At 38.1% G+C, this 13,345-nt stretch overlaps 1 long non-coding RNA gene across 1 annotated transcript; it reads left to right on the forward strand.

Annotated features, from left to right (window-relative positions):
* Positions 1-584: 584 nt before the first annotated feature.
* On the forward strand, positions 585-13,043 carry LOC122103855. Its single transcript, XR_006146843.1, has 3 exons — positions 585-722; positions 4,003-4,079; positions 12,827-13,043. It is a non-coding gene; the product is annotated as an uncharacterized LOC122103855 (long non-coding RNA).
* The last annotated feature ends 302 nt before the right edge of the window (positions 13,044-13,345 follow it).

The raw sequence follows: 13,345 nt of genomic DNA on the forward strand, positions 1-13,345 counted from the left end.
GAGAAAGAGGAGGACTGGGAGGAGGAGGAGGAGGAGGAGAAGGAGAGAGAGAGAGAGAGAGGCAGAACAGCGGATCGCCACCTCACCTCCCACATTGTGCAGGAGAAAAGATTACATGGGAACACAAGAAAGCAGCTGTCTGTAAGTCAGAAAGACAAGCCCTACCAAAATCTCAGTCTTCCAACAAACACCTTGATCTGCAACTTCGGGTGAACAGAGCAGTAAGACATTGAATTTCTGTCATTCAAGCCACCCATGTGTGGCATTTTTTTATGGGAGCTCTAGCAGACTAATGCAGAGGTAATTCATGGAAAGGACTTTGGTATGGCTCCTGGAAAAAGGTAAATATAGCTATTGCCAGTGCTCCTTTTCTAGGAGAGAGGAAAAGAAGTCTGGAAACTCTAGTACTAAGCAGCTGCAAATCCACTGTAAGCTTCCAATAAGAAATTAAAACCACATTCACCTAGATGATCCAGTTCTGCTTCTGTATGGAAGTCATAATAACTTGTGTCAAATAATGACCTAATGACCGCCTCTTTCCTTTCAGGAACCTGCTATGCTTAAGGCAACTAGGCATCCTTCAGGCAAATGTTTACATTTGAGGGTAACCAAGGCAATGTCTGAGAGGCCCAGGTGCCTGCGACTGGGAGCCCAGGGGCCACGCACTAATGAGAGGAAATCATCACACTGGTTCTCCCCTTTCCACAGTGGAGGCTGTGCAGGTGAGAAGTGGGCCAGGCTGTCTGACTTGCGGAATCGCAGGGTGTAGTGGACAGAACCAGATGGATTTTACTTCCGCTCAGCCTGGACTGAAGGTTGTTCCATCACTTTCAGATGTCGGCTACCACTGCCCCTAGGCACATCAAAGAGGGCTGTTCTCCCACAGAACTCTGAGGCTCTAGTTTTGGACTGTTTACATTCCTCAGGACATTCTCAGCCTGGACCCCGGCTGGACCCCCAGCTGCTCATCTTCTACCAACAGAGGGGGGACTGACTTTTTTTTGCCTTCATTCACAATTGAAATGGATGCATTTTAGATAGTACAGAAATTAGTTTGGGAAGATTGAGGCATCTAGGACCATTGGTCAGAGGTGTAAATGGTGAAGAAAGAGGGGGAAAATTGCCAACTTCTGATGAATGAGAAGGGATTACATTGGCTTAATGTAGCGTCTCCCTAAGGTTCAGTTACATTTGCGTTGTCCTTTCCTGTTACTGCCTCTCAGTGTTCCTAACTTCACAGGGTGGGTATCACAATTTATGGATGTCTCCCTCACAAATGAGTGGGTGTAAGGCTGAAATCCAAATCACTAAAACTCACTTATTTCTAAAATCCACTTATTTCCCTGACACTGTTTGTAAATGCACTCAACATTGGTTCAATGTATTCATTAAACTCAACCCTTACTTGACATCAGTCTTTCAAAGACCATAAAGATGCTAAGATAAGTAAGATTCAGATCTTACCTTCAAAAAGCTCTGGTTTATTAGGAGAGCAGAGATGTTGTTGCTAACTTGTGGCCATTGAAGAAGATAGGGCAAACAGAAAGGCTTTGAAGTAGCAGTGGCAGTGGTAATAAACTCCCAGGAAGGAAGAAAGAGAGAGAAGACTTAGCAGGAGGAAAAATTTAATGGGGGGAAAAGAACCAGACAATAGGTGGATTATTCTAGAGAACCATTTCATTTTTACTTATGTGTGGATAAAGGCAACTGGTATACATTAGCTACATGACATAATTATTTCACATACAAACACAAAAAGAATGGAAAAAGGAAGGAAGCCAGGAAAGAGGGAAAAAAGGCAGGGAAGGAGGGAAGTAGAAAGGGAAGGAAGAAAAGGAAGGAAAGAAGGAAGGAGGGAAAAAAGGAGAGGAGGAACAGAAACTATCATTGATGAATCCATTTCCAATTCTGTTTCATAACACCAAACCCTCTTCTATGGAGTAGTTGAAAGACTGATCTACTAGGGTTTTCTCTTTAACTTTAACAAGATCTCATAAATTAATACCAAATTTGTTACTCCTCTTGTTTTTCAGAAGACTAAGGAATAGTCATATTTTGTATCAAGCCTATGTGAAGTTCGTTGAGTTAGGAAAGGCAATGACAGACAATATGATGTCTTTTAGAACATGGGGAAATGTTAAAGAAGATAAACAAATTTTTTATCTGGTTTGATCATTAGTTAATTAGCACAGAGCTATAAATGTTATGTTGGTGGCTCAAATCTGATACAACTATGTTGGAATGCTGTTCCAACTGCATCATTCTAAAACAATGGTCCCCAAGTTTGGCTTAGTAGTCATCTACACAAATGCAGACAGGGAGGTGATGGATAAAACAGAAGGACACACAAAGCCAAGTGCCAGTATCTCACACTGTCATCCTAGCTACTGGGGAAGCTGAGTTCTGAGGATCATGGTTTGAAGACAGTCCAGGCAGGAAAGTCCATGAAACTCTTATATCCGATTAACTACCACTAAAATCAGAAGTGGAGCTGTGGTTCAGTGGTAGAGCACTAGCCTTAAGCAAAAGTGCATAGGGTCAGTGCCTGACTCTTGAGTTCAAGGCCCTGGCCAGTACACACACACAAAAAGACATGCAAGTTACTGAATTAAACGCTCACCTTTAAGGATTGATTTTCACAGGAATTAGTGCCAGGGGCAAGGCTTGTGTGTGTGGTATTCCTCTGAGGAGAGAGGGGAGATGTGAAAAGAGTTCTTCCTGTGGGCACCCACACCCTTTCAGGAATACATGCCTCTGCGTTTTCTTTTTTTCTGCCACTAACAATAGGAGTTGGTTTGGATTTTATTCCCTTAATTTTTTGTACTGATCACAAGACTCAAATCATAGTGCAAAAGAACTTGTTTCAAAGCTCATCAGCCCACATTACTAAAGTCATCATGTCTTACCCATCTTTGATAGTAGATGGTCCATGTGTTCGTTATATAAGTCAGCGAGTTTCCTTGATTTGCTAGATTTGTCACCTGTCATTTCTTCAATAAATGTTTATTAATGATCTACACCTTGCCATGTGCTACATCAGGCACTTAAAATTTCAAGGGAGTAAGAGAGACATGATCCTATCTTAGAATCTTCTTCCCAAAAGGAAAACAATTAGATCAGTCATTATATCACCAATATGTAAATGAAGACTCAGGGCAGCACATCTCTTGAGTAAGTGGATCACTGGATGCTTCTGGTGTAAGTGAAAAAGGAATCTGGAGTTCTCAGCTCTCATGGGACATACTATCTATTTAGAGAAAGTAAATCATCATGTTTGCAAAAGTAAGAAAGATAAAATACTATAAGCATCTTACAGGTTCCATGTTAGGTCATGGATCCTAGATAGTAGGAAGGATGGTATCAACAAGGGCAGAAATAGGCTTAGAAGTTTTCCAAAGAGGAAGGGAAACTGAACTGTCTTTCAAAAATGTGTAGAACAAAAAAATATGTAGAACAAAGCTAACACTAGTGGTTCACACCTATAATCCTAGTTACTTAGGAGGCTAAGATCTGAGAATCGTGGTTCCAAGCCATCCTGGGCAGACGGATCTGAGACTCTTATTTCCAGTTGACCCACAAAAAGCAAGAGCTGAAGGAATGGCTCAAGCGATAGTGTCAGCTGTGATAAAAAGCCAAGCTAAGGTTCAAGCCCCCCGCCTCCACTTCACACAATGTGGTAGAGCAGCAGAATAGAGCAAGTCTGATCTCTGAATCTAAGTAGAAGCAGGCCTGGTTAGTACTTGGATGGGAGAGCAACAGAAGAAAAGGACGAGACAAGGATCACATGCAATTGGGAGAGGTCTAGTGGGTGGCATTAGGAGACAGAAATGTTAGATTGTACGAACTCTAGAAGGTCTAGAAAGTCAAGCAGTGATGAAAAATGTAAAATAAGTCCTATTATCATTAATATTCTTAAAGCTACTCTCTATCAAGTCTTAGTCTGAATTAGGTACTAAGGAAGAAGTAATACAAACCAAAGATTTATTCTCTTTTCTGACCCAGGGGAAACCCAAGAGAAAGAAAGTAATCCAATGAAACCTTCACAAGAACATTCAGACCTTCAGATCAACATACTCATGGTAAATGCTACTGCAGGGACCTTACTTATGGGATTCTAGACCCTGTGGATGTCCTGAGAAAAGGTCAAGCAAGTTACCTAAGTTTAATGTGAAATTATTTTGCTAGCTCTTTACTGGGAAGTAATATAATCATATACATGGCCTACAGATTTGTATTAAAACATCAGGACAAGAGAATATCCTGATGTGTAATGAAAGGACTCAGGGATTGCATTAGGCCCGGGCTAGTCCCTGCGTTACCTGAGTCCTGTGGTTATTTCATTGAAATTTTGAGTGAAGTATGAAACTGAGTTAAAAAATTTTTGAGTTTGTTTTGGTATACAAGTCTTTGTATTGTGTTACATACTTAATGTAGTATGTCACATCAACTCTATAAGATAGATGCCCAGAGCTATTAGTTTACTTATCTAATGTCAAGTACTGAAGAAGGAACAAGCGACAAATTAAAACCAAGATCTGACTCCAAGATCTTCCTCTTGCTTTGCATTGTTCTCTTTAAATTTTTTATATGAAACAAAGCCAGTCATGTACTTCCCTAAGACATCAGTACTCCCTCAAGCCCCTGGACAGCCACCTCCTTACAGCACAGTTTTAGTAAAAAAGGCTTTCTGGTGTAAAATGTGATTTATCTGAGTCCCAAAAGGTAATGTTTGTGTCACATTTTCCATGGAAATTAATTTTCACCAAAATACGTACAGCTCCCTTGGGACTCTGCAACTCACGCAGAGTTTGCTTGCTATCAGGGGAATAATATCACATTCTTAGAATGCTGAGAGAATAAAAAAAAAAAACAACTCTCCACTCTTGATCAGAATCAGATGACATGCACTAGAGTTTCTAATTTAGCCCCCAAGTGGAAGCTGAGCCTTGTGGGTAGGATTACTACTCTCTGATGGGTGAGATCAACCAGATGTCACATGACTTCAGTTTTATGAAGGTAATTGTTTGCATTCATTCACAGCCCTGAATTCTTTTCATCATGCTCCTTTGCAAAGCATTAGGATCAGCTCCCTGTCAGAGAACTTGAACTTCCCTTTAAAAGTAAAACCATCACAGGAGCATGGGGAAAGAGGTATATGATGTGAGGAAATCTATCTATTCTTTCCCATAGAAGGAAATTGCCTAAATTTCCTTGCCTCAAGCACAGAAGCTCCTTATCCTAGGGAACTGCTATTGAGCATAGCACTTTGGGTCCTGTTAAAAGAGCCACAAGACATGTACAGCTGAGATGTGACAGAGTATCCCATGCTTAGACTTCTCTGTCAGGGCTTCCAACATCTTCCATGGACAGATGGGGCCGTCTTCCTTACTTCAGCTGTGCTTATTTAAGTCAGCATACCACTGACTGATTTACTAACATGTTACTTCTTAAGAAATATTAAATAAATACTAGTTCTTCAACAAATATTTAAACTGTAATATCCTCAGGAAAATACTTAGAAATCTTTTGATAAAGGAGCACAGAATCTTTCTTTCAAGAATCAAACCAAACCAACCTAGACCGATCGGAAGCTGCCCCCAAAATGTTGAGGTGTCCTTTGACTTGAGTCTTTTAAGATAAATAGATTGTAGGTGGGAAATCTATAGAGCTAGACTGAAAGGCCGTAGTCTGATAGAGATGCTAGGATTCTCTTGATCTCTTTTTCTGCCCAGTTCATCTTCAACCAGTCTGAACTTGCTCTTGGACCTTATCATCTTCAGGGTACTGAAACTGGGTTTAAGCTCAGACCAGTAGCCCCGATATAGGGAGAGTTTGATTCTTCCCTATACATGATGAGATACTGGCTTCTCTACTTTATTTCTACCAGCTTACTTCCTGAAGGTCCTGTGTCTTTCCAAACCCAGAGCCATGTGTTCTTTTTGTCTTGGTGCCCTTCTTTGTGCATTCTTCCTCTTGTCTGCCATCCAGTGAATGAAACAATAAACCCATTTGTTTGAGGAGGAAATAGTAAACTCTAGCTTGCAGTGTCACAGGGCTTTTTTTTTTTTTTTGTAATATCATGGTCTATTAGGAAGATCTACAAGTAAGCGGAATATGAAAGCAAGTCACACAACAAATTTGAGAGTCTTAAAAAATTAACTCCAAATGGGTAAAAGTTGTTTGTGTAAGACAGAATCCTTGAAACTACTACAGGAAACCATAGGCATCTTTTCATGTGTTTAATATCTATACAAATATATGATATATACAGCTATATATTCATATACTATATTTATATATGTTTTATACATATTTGATGAAGTGTCTGTTCATTTCTATTGGACCCTTTTATTTATTTTATTTTTTTCTTCATTTTTTTAAATTGTGAAAATACCATACAGAGGAGTTACAATTACATGGGCAAGATAACGAGTACATTTCTTTCTGTTTTTTTTTTTTTTTTTTTATTGTAAAGATACTATACAGAGGGTTACAGTTACATGAGTGAGGTACTGAGTACATTTCTTATCAAGCATTGTTGCCTCCTCTTTGTTTTCCCTTCCCATCCCTTCTCATCCTCCTCCCACCGCCCCTGACCCAATCCTCCGCCCCCCCGCCCCCACCAAAGTTGTAAAGTTCTTTTTCGACATAACGACTTGTACATCTCCCTGTTGCAGTGGGTATTGGACCCTTTTAAATTGGCTGTTTAATTCAAGGTATCTGTTTGTTCTGGATGCAACTTCCTTATCAGATAAAATGTTTTATAAATCTTTTCTCCCAACTGTGTACGCCTATCAGTTTCCTAATGTTGCTTTTTAGCAAAACAGCATTTTTAATTTTCAAAAAGTTTAATTTATCCATTATTTTATGGGTATTATAACTAAGAATCCATTTCCAAATCCAGTGTCACCAAGTTTTGTTCTCTCTTTGATTCTCCATTTTTTATTTATAATTTCACTTCTACATAAAGTCTCTGATCCATTTTGTCCTGATTTTCATGTCTATGGGTGAAATTAGTGTCTACATTATTTGTACTTTTCATTATTTTTACACATGAATATCCAATTGTTTTGTGAGATTTGTTGGAAAGACTGCAATAGCTCTCTCTCATTTGTCTAAAATTAATTGATGGTAAATGTAAGGCTTTATTTCTGAATTCCAAGTTTTCCTCCTTTGATCTATGCCGATCAGTGTTTTGGTAACTGAAATTTACAGTAACCTTGAAAAGAGGCAGTATACATCTTTGGTTTATTATTTTTCAAAACTGTTTCAGTGATTCTAGTTTGTTTTGTTTTGGGATATATGTGCGTGCATGCGTGCGTGTGTGTGTGTGTGTGTGTGTGTGTGTGTGTGTGTGTGTGTGTGTGTGTATGTGTGTATGTGCATGCACATGCCTGTACTTAAACTCAGGGCCTGGGTGCTATCCTTTAGTTTCTTTGCTCAACGCTAGTAGTTTACCACCTAAACCACAGATCTACTTCTGACTTTTGGGTGGTTAATTGGAGATAAGAGTTTTACAAACTTTTCTTCCTGGGCTGGTTTTGACTGGTAACCTTCAGATTTCTTTTTCCTGAGTAGCTAGGATGACAAGAGTGAGCTACAAAGGTGTTTTTCTCCCCTTGGGTTTTTTTTTAAATTTCAACTACTTTAGAACAGGCTTTTCAGTTTCTGTAAAAATACTTTCATTTCACCCATTATCAAGAATACAAACCAATAACAGATACTGAAATTAGTCTGAGCAAAAAGGAACCCTAATGCACAGTTGGTGGGAATGTAAACTTGTTCACCCACTCTGGAAACTAGTATGGAGGTTCCTGAAAAAAACTAAACATAGGAGCTTCTATCTGATCTAACAATTCCACTCTTGGGCATTTATCTTAAAGTTTATACACCAGGACCCAGTAAAGCCCTCTGCACAACCATGTTCACTGCAGGACTATTCACCACAGTTAATATATAAAATCAGTCCAAATGCCCCTCAGTAGATGAATGGATCAAGAATAGGTGGTCTATATCTGTATCTATATCTACATAGTAAAATTCCATTGTGTGTGTGTATATGCACACATGCTTTAGAAAGAATGACATTATATCATTTTTATTCGTGCTTTAGAGAGAATGATATTACATCATTTGCAAAGAAATGGAAGAACCTTGAAAAAAACGTGGTAAGAAAAGTGAGTCAGACTCAGAGAGACAAAGGAGACATATTTTCTGTCATAAATGTAACTTAAAATTTAGTTAAAAATATATAGGTGAACATTATGGGGTGGTATCCAAGTGCACATAAGCATATTAATGGAAATATGGTAGATTCGGGGGAGAATTCAAACATTACTTCTTTGAAAGGCTAGCTCACAGTCTAACAAAATGCACACCAGGAAATAGGTACTGGAAAGTGGTGGTGATGGGGGAGTTAGGGAGAGGGGGGAAGACAGATGAAGAGAGGGAGGGGGAAAGTGCAGCCATAACATTCAATGTGTATCCTACAAAATGAAGAAAATGGAGGGAAGGGCTGGGGTTGTAGAGGGATGGGTGAGAGAGTTGAAAGGGGTGATATTGAACAAGATACACTGTATTCATAAACTTCTTTGTTGAATGTCAAATCATTTGTACAACTACTTAAAAACAATTAAAAAATTAAAGACACTTTTTACCAGGCACCTTAAGGGGATAAGATCAAATGCATAAATCTTTCTAGGGGAAACTGTTATCTTGATAACATTTTTCATCTCCATCATGAAGATGAAATACATCTCCATTTATCTAACTACATTTTATAGTTTTCCTTGTTATAAATCCTATATTGGACTTCTATTTCTTTTGTGATACTATTGTAAATGGAATTACTAATTTCATTTTGGTATTGTTCCTGATAGTATCTAGAAATATCATTGACTTTTGTACATTGACCTTCTAGCCTTCAACCTTGCCAAATTTGTTAATAGGATTTTTATATAGAATTCTTAGGATTTTCTACATACAAAATTGTAGTGGTTAAAAATAAAGACAGAAGCCGGGTGCTGGTGGCTCACACCTGTAATCCTAGCTTCTCAGGAGGCTGAGATCTGAGGATCACAGTTCTAAGCCAGCTCAGGCAGGAAAGTCCATGTGACTCTTATCTCCAATAAACCACTAGAAAACCAGAAGTGACGCTGTGGTTCAAAAGGTAGAGAGCTCGCCTTGAGCTAAAGAGCTGAGGGACAGCACCCAAGCCCAGAGTTCAAGCCCCATGACCAACAAAAATAAAAATAAAAATAAAGGCAGATTTACTTATTCCATTCTAATTGGTATCTTTATTTTTATCTTCTGGTTTTATTTAATTAGAACTTTGGTTCAGGGTTGCATTAAAGGAGTAAGAATGGGTGTCTTTGTCTTGTTCCAGACAGAAAATGTGTTGAATGTTTCATCATTAAGTATGAAGTTAGCCATGGATTGCTTGTAGCTTCCCTTTATCATCTGAAAGAAGTCCCCTTATATTCCTAGTGTGTTTAAGTCTAGTCAGAGCCAGGTGCCTGTCGCACACCTATAATTCTAGGTGTTTGAGAAATTGGGATTGGAAGATTGTGTTTGAGGCTCCCGTGGGCAAAAACTTCACAAGACCTCCAGCTCAACTAAGAAAAAGATGGGTGTGTTGGCACATACCTGTTATCCCAGCTACTGGGGAGTGTGTAAATAGAAAGATCACGATCAAGACCAGCCTGAGCAAAAAATAAAAAAAGGCACTTTACCTAAAATTTAACAAAAGCAAGGCTCAAGCAGTAGAGTGCTTACTTAGCATGCACAAGGCTCTGAGTTCAGACCACAGTCCCCCCAAGGGGGGGAAAAAAAAGCTTGTATTACATTAATTAATTTTGAACACAAAACCTACATTAAGTTCCCCTTGGTGATGGCATGTAACTCTTCATGGTCATGGACTCAGCTATCAACATTTTTAAGGATTTTAATCTACATTTAGGAGGGGTATCAGCCTAGTTTTTCTTTCCTTGGAGTGTTTGTGATTTTTTTTTTTTTATTAGGGCCATAGTAGGCTCAGAGACTATGTGTGGAAGTTCCTTTTATCCTTTTCTGAAATGGAAGAATTGGAAATATTTCCTTTTAAGTATTTGTTAGAATTCACTATTCTCATTTGGACCTGGTCTTTTTTGGGGGAAGATTTTTAATTAACAGTTTAGTTTCTTTAGTTTAAATCTAGTTGAAGCTTCTAGTTCTTGGAGTTAGTTTAGATAATTTGTGTCTTTCTAGAAATTCTGTTTATTCCATGTTAAGTCATGTATTATTGGTACAAAGTTATCCATTGTTTTTAATACTTTAATTTTAAAGTTGTTAATGATTATCCTTTTTCTTGATTTTGGTAGTTGTATCTTCTTGTTGCATATTTTGGTTAGTCAAGCTAAAGATTTGTCTGATTTTTTTTTGTCTGTTTTGCTGATTTTTTTTTTTCAGAATCAACTTTTGGTGCTGGGATGGTGGCTCAGTGGTAGAATGCTTGCCTTGCATGTATGAGCCCCTGGGTTCAATTCCTCAGCACCACGTAAGCAGAAAAGGCCGGAAGTGGTGCTGTGGCTCAAGTGGTTAAGTTCTAGCCTTGAACTGAAGAGTGGAGGGACAGTGCCCAGGCCCGGAGTTCAGGCCCCACAAACAACCAAAAAAAAAAAAAGGAATCAACCTTAGATTCATTTATTTTTTCTTGTGTTTTTCTATTGTCTGTTTCATTGTCTTTGACTCTAATCTTTGTAATTTCCTTTCCTTTTCTGGCTTTGAATTTAGTCAGCTCCTCTGTGCTGCTTTCTTATGACAGCTGTTTAGGTATTGATTAGTATCTTTCTTGTATTAATGTACACGTGTACAACTAAGCATTTCCCTCGAATCACTGCTATAGCTGCATTCAATAATTTTCATTTTTGTTCAGTTCAAATATTCAAAACAATTTCATTCATGTGTCTTATTTAGCAAATGGGTTATTTGGAAGTGTTTTGCTTAATTTGCCAGTATTTGGTGATTTCCAAGAAACTTCCTTCTGTTGTTGACTTTTCATTTAAGTGCATTGTGTTTGGAGAACATATTTTTCATTGCTTCAAACCTTTTAAGTTTATGGAAGCTTATTTTTGTGGCCTAGCATATGGTGTGCTCTGGAGAATGTTTCATGTGCTTGAAAAGAATGTCTGTTCTGCTGCCCCTGGTGGAATGTTTCTAAACTCCACTAAACTCAGGTGTTATTTAGGTCTTAAGGTTTCCTATCTCACTGCTGATTGGTTATTGAGAATGGGATATTACTGTGTGAGGCTGTTACTAATGAGCCCTATGGTGCCTCGCTCAGGCGATTGCAATCACTTGGCATTTCTTAGCCACTCCTCTGCTTTTTTGTTTCTCCACAACATGTTTGTCTTTGAGTTATCTCTCTTGAATTTTTTAATCATTAAAGTGGCAGATTCTTGAGAATGAGAGATAGGTGTGGGTCATTGTTCTTGATGTTTATCCACACTACTGAGGCTGTTCCTTTACAAGGGAAAGGAATTGTCTGGTATCAGGTCCCCTTATGGGTTAATTACTAAAAGAAAGAGCAAGAAAAGGCTAAAACTTAAGAGCAATAAAGATAGGTTTTCCCCTATCTGTGTACCTTTCTTTCCTGAGTCAGTGGGAGGCAGCCATAGGCAGCTGATTGACAATAGTTCTAGCTCCCAGACCAAAACCATTCTGTCCTAGTGTGACTATTTACGCAGATCCGTGTCTTGATGTAGCCTTTGAAAGGATTAATGTCTTTGGGCATCATACAACATCTTAAGAAATAAATCCCAGCATGTACTTATTAATGGGAAGTTGACATATGATAGCAAGGTACTTTACATGTAACTGGCATGTCAAAAGATTTTATTTAAAATTTATATACTTATTCAATTCAAAGAGGGATACTTCTCTTTTCTCATAAAACGTTTAGCATAAGTTTTTAAACTTTTCTCAAAGGGCTTGTATAACCAATGGGAGCCTAGGGAAGAAGTTAGAAAAAACCAATTGGGAGCTACGTAGAAATATGTAATGATGGGTTGTATTTCCTAGAGAGTTGAGAAGTTGAAAGGGTCCAAGAGAAAACACTAAGGAACAGTAATGTTGAATGGCTGAGAATGGATGATGAGCTTAAAACAGAGAAGGACCAGGACCATCTAGGAGGTAGGAGGAAAGCTGGGAAGAAGATATATCCAGGAAGGCATGTGATACCTCTTTGAAAGCATGTGATTGTACTGGCTTTGGAGAGTCTAACTCCTTGTAAATTACCTGCCATTTCATAATGAGTTCTCATTAGCTTAACAATCCTGAAATTGTTCTTAGCACTAGATAAATAGTTCTCAGCCTGGCCTGCTTAGACTCATAATCAGGGAGACTTTGTGTAAATAGTACTCTATGTTGTCATCAAAATTATTTCACCCTAATCCTTGTACTAACCCTTCCCCAAGTTGACACACCCCACCTGGTGATGCTGTTATTCACCCATGACTTGTTGGCTGGTAGTAATTGGGACGTACAATGCTGGTACAAGATACCAAAGGTTTTTTTTTTTTTAAAAAACGTTTTTTATTGTAAAAATGCTATACAGAAGGGTTACAGTTACATGAGCAAGGTAATGAGTACATTTCCTATTGAACATTGTTGCCTCCTCCTTTGTATGCAGATAAAGTGGAATGACTATTGCACTTTTCCTGGTGATGCAGTTATTTTACATTTTGTGTTTGATATCTGTGGCAATAAATTACCAATGATTTTTTACTTGAGTTCCTTAGTCACAGTAACAAGTTTATTTGTAAGAGTATATTTTCTTTGGTTTATTCAGTCACTCATTCGTCCACCGAGGATTTATTAAGTATCGAGTGAATACCGGATCAGACACTACAAGATGTGAAGACAAAGTACTCAAGTGCTGGTGTGCATCAAAACCACTCAACAAACCTGTTAATAATATATACATTCCTGAAGACTACCTCTGATATTCAAGAGATATGGGAAGATTCCAGGAATCTATACTGTATAACCATCTCTCCCTGTGATTTTTATGCACAGCAAAATTTCAGATCTATTGGTCTATGTAAAAAAACACTGAAAAAAATCTAAATGTAATAAAGTGTAAAATGTGTCAGAAATATACACAGTATATTAAATTTTCTTAGATTTGTTTCTACCCATAGCAGAAGATTGTACCCTTAACAGTATTACAGAAATTTTCAACCACAGTGGAGTTTTAGTTCAGATTTTAATACCCTAACAATATGATTTACTTCTATTAATATTATAGAAAATTTTAATGCCTTTAAAATGCACATAAAGGTAAGAGAATACTGTAAACACACAAATA

This window comes from Dipodomys spectabilis, unplaced genomic scaffold, assembly GCF_019054845.1.
Source record: "Dipodomys spectabilis isolate Male_0828 unplaced genomic scaffold, ASM1905484v1 ptg000019l, whole genome shotgun sequence".
NCBI classification, from domain to species: domain Eukaryota; kingdom Metazoa; phylum Chordata; class Mammalia; order Rodentia; family Heteromyidae; genus Dipodomys; species Dipodomys spectabilis.